Source organism: Leopardus geoffroyi, chromosome E1 (assembly GCF_018350155.1).
Source record: "Leopardus geoffroyi isolate Oge1 chromosome E1, O.geoffroyi_Oge1_pat1.0, whole genome shotgun sequence".
Classification (NCBI taxonomy): Eukaryota; Metazoa; Chordata; class Mammalia; order Carnivora; family Felidae; genus Leopardus; species Leopardus geoffroyi.
Genome location: NC_059330.1, coordinates 49,776,377 through 49,783,907, shown reverse-complemented (window position 1 = coordinate 49,783,907; position 7,531 = coordinate 49,776,377). Strand labels below are relative to the sequence as shown.

At 50.4% G+C, this 7,531-nt stretch overlaps 1 protein-coding gene across 2 annotated transcripts in view; it reads left to right on the top strand.

Moving 5' to 3' along the window:
- FAM20A (FAM20A golgi associated secretory pathway pseudokinase) overlaps positions 1-7,531 on the top strand; it is a 50,442-nt gene that overhangs the window by 19,618 nt on the left and 23,293 nt on the right. The gene's annotated exons all lie outside the window — the stretch shown is intronic.

Below are 7,531 nucleotides of genomic sequence, written 5' to 3'. Positions count from 1 at the left end.
CTATTGGGTTGGTTGGGAATTGAATCTAAGCCATCACGGGATCTCCTTTCCCCAAACCCCCTCAGTGTTGGGGGGATGGCCTGAAGGTTTTCCGGTGGTAGAACACTTGAGGAGGACCCCCTAATCCACATCCCATCACCTAGCCTCGTCCAGGTGGGAAACTGTGGGGTCTGGAACGATCTCAAGTTCAAGTATAGAACTAGGTGGGTTTCTGGTACCTGAAATGCACCTTCCTAGGCACGCTATGCAGGCATTTTCCACCACACTGGGTCACCCCCAGGAAACAGGCCAGACACACGACCCCAAAGCCACCTTTCCTAAGCTCGGGGAATCTGCGTACCTCCCCAATACTCTCTGCTTCGGTAGGCACCTCCTGGTCTCTGTCAAACTCCCCTGTCAAGCGTATCCCCTCACTGAGTTTAGGCTTCCCAGAAATCCAAAAGTCAAAAAAGCCAGAGAAGGAAGGAGTGGGGTAGCCTGTCCAAAGTGCGTGCTCGGTCCTAGATCGTAAACACCCTCGGAGACAAACGCAAAAGCCCAGCTCCCTGCTCAGAACAGGGGTGGGAGAAATTCTGCAAGAACAAAAAAAAACAAATTAATATCTCAATAAATCATCCTCCCACACACAGGTCACTGCTCATGCTGAGGAGGAAAACAGGCCAAGATCGGCAATCATGCTCTCAGTTTGTTAAACCGATGGAAAAAATAATACCATGCAAATTAGCGCTAGCTCACGGGCCAAGGATTTGAAAGAATTTCAGCTGTGGGTGAGCCACAAGGAAATTTGCCTACAAACCATGAAAATATGTGCTCCCAGCCTAGCCCTCTACTGCAACCCCCTGTAGTTAAATATCCCTTCATGCAGATCTTTCTGTCCTTCAAATGTCCGTGCCTGTGTGATAAGCAGTAAGGAAAAGCTCACACTTTTTTGAAAATAAATATGTTCTGATCAACCTTTGATTATCAGAGGACCCAGGGTGTGGATTTTTAAAGTTCCTCCTTTCTCTTGGTCCACTCTGAGTACTGCCTTTAGACCACATTTCTTTAAAAAAAATAATTTTTTCATGTTGATTTATTTTTGAAAGGGAGACAGCGTGAGCGGGAGAGGGGCAGAGGGAGAGAGGGAGCCAGAATCCGAAGCAGGCTCCAGGCTCCCAGCTGTCAGCACAGAGCCCGACGCGGGGCTCGAACTCACGAGCCGTGAGATCATGACCTGAGCCAAAGTCGGACGCTTAACCGACTGAGCCACCCAGGCGCCCCAGACCACATTTCTGTTTTCTGCACTCAGGAAAATGGTACAGACCAGAGAAGACACATGTCCGCACGATGTCAGTATCATCGGCTAACAGTGTGTGTGTGTGTGTGTGTGTGTGTGTGTGTGTGTGTGTGAAACATATATTCGTTGCTTTGGGGATTGCACAACTGGAGGATGAAAAGAACCAAAATTGGGACATATAAGTGGATCAATGCCACATCTCTTACAAGTAACACGTGTGTTAGGATTTTGTCAACATGCTTATTAGTTTGGTAGAAACGTGATGACTGATTGACTGCTGACTCACACTGGGTGGTTTTTTTTTTAAGCAATTAAGCAGCATTTTTAATTTTTGCTGCACAGAGATAGAGAGGAGGGTCGGAGGCCCCAAGGAAGGCTTTGATGGTGTCTATGGAAAATATTAAATTGCACAGAGTCCAGAACCCATCGTAGCGATCGGGTCATCATCAGAGGATTCAGTGCTTTATTTCCTAGTGATTCTGTGGCTCCAGCCCAGGGTTTCTCAACTTCAGCACTGCTGACATTTTGGCCCAATTTTCTGTTGCGCTCGGCTCTCCTATGCCCCATCGGGTGTTCCGCAACACCCCCGAGCACTCCCCCCACCAACGATAACGCAGAATGTCTCTAAGTATCGCCATCCCCTCGGGGGGTGAAATTGCCTCTAGTTGAGAACCTCTGGTCTTCCCCAGAGGTGACAGTTCTATGGAAAGAATGGGTGACAGTGTGGGACCCCTGCTCTATGAATCATCACATCGTGCTTGGGTTGAGGGGTTCCTTGGTCCAGTATTAATATTTAATATTTTCCAAGGGTGTTGTGTGCCATACAGCATCCAGTGGGTGCTGACACGTGCTGTGTAAAGGAAGGGCTCTTGGGGAGGGCTGGCTGCAGGACTTTCCAGAGCCTTTACTGTCTCCCCACCTCTGCGGCTCGCCCAGAGAGGTTATAGTTTGCAGCCCTTTCCACATTTACTAACAAACCCGTGAGGTCTGTTAGTCATTCTGGTGCTTAGCTTATGTCCGGGACTAGAATCGGGGAATTGTAGCCCAAGCAGAAGGGATCCACTCGTTCCGACTGGAGTCTGAGGACCCCTTAGACTAGGGATGGTTCGTGCACTCCTCTCCAGAGTGTGCAATCTACTCACATCTCTGGGGATCGGTCTTAACAGATCGGATCTGTTGTGAAGTCAGAGAAGCCAGTTTCCACCTGACGTCACAGTCTCAGCTCCTGGACTGTCCTTCCAGGTCACCAGAGGCATCTAGCCCATTGTGTTAAGCCATCCAAAATCAACAAGCTCTGAGCTTTGGTAAGATCTTAATTTTTTTTCACACATTGGGTCATGAGGACCTAGGGTTTCTTCTTTTATCTCAGACTTCTGCGTCAGTTAAGCAAGTCATTTTGTGTCTTAAGTTCCCACCTACACGTAGCTAATGCCTTCTGTGGTACCCACCACCGAGTGTGACGGATGGGTACAGTGATGCTCTCTCTACCTGGTTGAGCTTCCTGGTTGCATCTATGGGCCTTCAAAGCCCCCGCACGAGGAGCCAGAGGGTGGGAAATGGCCCAAGATGGTACGAGCATCCAGAGTGGCGATGAAGAGGTGCCCTCAGAAGGCAGCTAGTGAGATTTGAGTGCCTGCTTGGCAGCTGCCACTCGCCACCCCCGTCACCTTGAGCCAGTTCCAGACAGGTCCCTAACTCAAGTCAGTCTCCTCATCTATGAAATTGGGCTAACGGTGGACCTGCCTCAGTGGGTAGGTGGGACAAGCAGCGAGCCGGTGCTGGTGAAGTGTCTGGACCAGAGCAAAAGCTCCGGTGTGTTGACGATTCCCAGTTACCGCCGTGTGCGAGAGCGCCCGGGCAAGCCAAGGGCTCCGGCAACAGGTGTCTCAGCAGCCGGAGGTCAAGGGCGCAGCAGCCCGGATTTGGATCCGGACAAGCATCCCCTTGTTGCCTGCCACCGGGCTCTCGTGTCTTTCTGGGAGCTTCTTTCATTGTCCGGCCAGATCTGTTTAAAGAGTTTAGCATGCAGCCAAGGTTCAGAATTGGGGACAGATGGAGAAGCAGTAACTTCTCTCCAGGCTGTTAACATCCACTTCCCCCAGGGCCAGCTCCTGGGCGTGGGAAAGGTGCTTTCTTAGGGGACACCCTTTTGGACTCGTTCTCAGGGATAGCGGTGCTGAGAACCACCCGTGGCTGGTAGTTTCTTTCCATTGGCTCCCTCGGCTGTACCTGCCCCCGGCTGACCGGATTAGTGCCTGCCAAAACAAATTACCACAAACTGGGCGGCCTAAAAAAAAAACAGCAATTTATTTCCTTGCTTTTTCTGGAGGCCAAAAGTCCAAAGTCAAGTTGTAGGCAAGACCGCGTTCTCTCCCAAGGCTCCAGGGGGGGAACTCATTTCTTGCCATTTCCAGCTTCTCGTGACCCCAGGTCCCTGCCCGCGCGGATCTCTGCCCCTCTGGTCACATCGCCTTCTCCTCCACTCTCTGTCTTCTCCCCTGTGTGTCCATCTGAGAAGGATACTTGTGACCACATTCAGGCGATCCAGGATCGTCGCCCCCTCTCCGGATCCCCAGCTTCATCGCTGCTGCAAGTCCCCTTGGTCATTCTGGGAAACATTCACAGGTGTCAGCACTTGGATATGGATATTTTTGGGGGAGCCATTACTCAGCCTAGTGCAGGAACCAGCCCGGCGAACGCAGACCGGGGTTCTTCTTACTTCCCACGCTGTGCGCAGAAATCGGGCAACTGGAAAATTAAGCGGCCCTGGCACAAAATCCTTCCCCACCGGCATGAGGCATACAGGCCCTTATGAAAATGGAGTCCCAGGACTCACAGTAATAACAGCGCACACAAATAACAATCCATTCATTTACTCTTCATGAAAATCGCGTAAGGTGGGTCCATTTAGCATCCCTACTTTTCAGCGGGAGTGAGGCACAGAGAGGTCAGGTAACTGGCTGTGAGCGGCAGAGCCAGGACTCAGGACTCAGGACCTGCCTCCTCCCCACCCCCCACCCCCCCGCTCTGGATTGGCAAACGCACCATTAATTTACAGATACAGCAGCATGACCACCTGTTGGCTACCCCTAAAAATCAAGCTTCAATCCATGAGCTGACTGAAGCAGATACACCTTCGGAGCTGAAGGACAGACGCTGGGGGTGAGTGCGTGTCTGTTTTGCAAAGTGAAATGAGGAAATGAGGACAGTTAGGGGAAGTCATTCTGGGGTCTGCAGCCCCAGGTCACTATACTGCATCACGGCTTCTGTGGGTTTCCCTTGGCCTCCAGGGCACAGAGATAAACAGAGGAGGAGGCAGATGAGTAGAAAGGGAAGAAATGGGAAATACGCCCTTTGAACCCGTGGGGCGGAGTGGCGGGGAGACATCAGTCAGCATCCTGTGACCTGCGTAGGATGAGCCATGGGTGTTTGACCGTGAGTCAAGCAGTCTGCGGAAGGCTGGTCATTCTACACGATTCTCTAAGTGAGCATGTGCCACCAGCAGGAGCTCAATGCTTGGCTCTCAGAAACAAAGTCTATTCGAATGGTGAACAGAAAAGCCTTTTCCAAAAGCCCATGGCCTTCTTGGCCTCAATCGCTTCCGCTCAGTGCTATTTATTGTTCTGACGTTCTCGTACTTAGCTGCGGGCTAGGAGGATGGGGAAGGTCCGTTGGGTGGAGCCCCTAAAGACTTCCCTAAGGCAATGTGCTTGAAAGTGACATGCTAGGAACTCAGTAAATATTTCTGGGTTGTGAGTTGCACTCGCCTGGCAGAGGCACATTCACCATGATGCTGATAATGCGTCAGCCCAGGCTCCCTGACTTCCCCTGCGGGTGCTGGGAGCTGGAAGGCTTGGAGGAAAGCTAGCTATGGAGGGAGCCAGGTCCCAATCCAGACGCATTTCCAGGTAAATATGGAATCTCGGAAGAAAGGGATCTGGCTCCTCAAGGCACTCTTAATTTGTTGATATCTCTTCCTATTCTTAATAAATAGCCACTCTCGTGCCTAACGTGGTATTCATGATTTTGTGCTCTTTTTCTTAAAAATGGTCCTCCAAATGCCTACGTGTCAGGCCCCACTAAACCTGGATCCTTCTTGGTCACGGGAGACACTGAACAGTCCAAAGGAGCATTTTCCACACTCATCACCACCACAATCAACAACTCAGAAGAAATGTTCTAAGACCAATGTCAAGGATAAGGATACTGAAACTGACATATGGATCAAGCGGGGGCACAGATTTAAGTGGAAAGCCAAGTCCCGCAAAGGCTCACTATAATGCATTTAAAATTTTCTTCCAGAGTGCTTTTGGAAATTCATAAGATGAGGAAAACCAACCTTCTGAGTTCCGTTCTAACAGAGATCAAATTCCAGTGCAGTTCCCGCTTTCAAGAGCTTCCCCCCACCAAGCTTCGATGCTAGAGTTTCAGAGGCTGATGGCATCTTTGCCGTGGGGAAATTTGTTCGAACATCTTGGGATCATTATTTGTAGAGCATTTACTGTGTGCCGAGCGCTTTGCCAAATAGACGGAAGCAAAAGAAATCCAAGGCAGGTCCTTGTCTTTAAGAAACATAGAGGGGCCTGGGTAGCTCAGTCGGTTGGCTGAGTGTCCGACTTCGGCTCAGGTCATGATCTCGCGGGCTGGTCCATGAGTTCGAGCCCCGCGTCAGGCTCTGTGCTGACGGCTCGGAGCCCGGAGCCTGCTTCAGATTCTGTGCCTTCCCTCCCTCTCTGCCTCTCCCCCTCTTGCGCTCTGTCTCTCTCTCAAAAATAAACATTAAAAAACAATTTTTTTTTTTTTAAGAAACGTAGAGCTTAGCTGGGAAGAAACCACGTGACTCTGGAGTATTTCACCCTTGCTCTGTCTCTCTTCTGATGCTACGGCTTAGCGACCACGAACCTGAGTTTCCAACCGGGAGCATTTTGCCTGAGTACCTGACAGCCGCAATGCCACCTCCGTCTCTCCATTCAGGATCCTGGGTGCGGATGGCCAGGGTTCCCCCAACTCCCAAAGATCATCCGTCCTAGCCTAGGTGATGGAGCAGGGGCCCTAGCACAGCACCTTCCAGAATTACTCAGGAATGAACAGCTCCAGGAAACGAGCCGGGATTCAGGTAGTTGGAAAATAATTAATGGATTACCACCAGATTCCTCTGCAGGGGGCCTCAGTGTGAGCTTTTAAAGCGGAGGGAGTGTCCTTTCTCCTAACAGCCTCATAACCCTCGAATTCAGCAAAATATAAATTCTATGGCGCACAGTGAAACAGGTATGCTTGAGAGAGGTTGGCGCCTCTGCGTTTTGCTTTTGGAAGGGAACGCGTGTCCAGATGCCAAGGGGAGACTAGTTATTTCAGCAGAAAGGACACAGGTTATTTCCCAAGGTCGGTCTAGGCAGTCCTGACTCCGGAGAGCCGGGAAATTTCAAAGATGACTCCGTTATTAAGAAGGAAGGATGGCAGGTAGGATCTCTGGAGATGTTAATACTATAGCAAACATATGGTATCCAAAAAGCAGGGACACCAGCTTCTCCCGAGTAAGCTTGTGGTTTCTATTAACTGTCTTTCCAGAAAAACACAGTAGGTGGTTCTTACCGAGCGGTGCGCTCAGTGTGTGTGAGATTAGCAGCACATTCATTCACTCAACAAATGTTTATTAAGCGCCTCTTACCTGCCAAATGCTAAGGATCCAGCGTCAAGAAGTTTTCAGAAAGTTTTCTCTGAGGGCAAGGGGGGAAAGACCAGATTCGTTTTGAATTACAGACCGTCAAATCCCTGAAATGTTTTGCAACCCACTGACACCAAAAATAGGCTCGAGCCACGGCATGTGTCGGTTGAGAGCTTCCGACTTCTTTCCATAGTAAACACGGGTGCCTTCTGCGGGCAGGGGGCTGTGTTGGGTTTTGGAAGGGGGACAGAGATGAACGAGACATTGCCCCTGTCTGCGATGTGCTAGAAAGAGTGAGAAATGGGTCAAAATGACCGTTCCTCCGAATATGGCAAGAGCAGTAGAAGACACGGGAGTTGTGTGGAAATTTGTGGGTCCGAGAAAGAAAGATCACATCCGGTGGTTGGACCAGGAGAGCTTCAAAGAGGAAGCTCTGTGGGAGTTTAGCCTAGAAGGCTGAGAAGGCATTCTTGAGACAAAGATGTGGAAGGAAGCGTACCACACGAAGGAACAGCATGAGGCGGGAGGAAGGTCTGGGAGCGTTGAGCACAGGAGTCAGGTAGGACAGAAAGGGGGGAAAGTCCAAAACC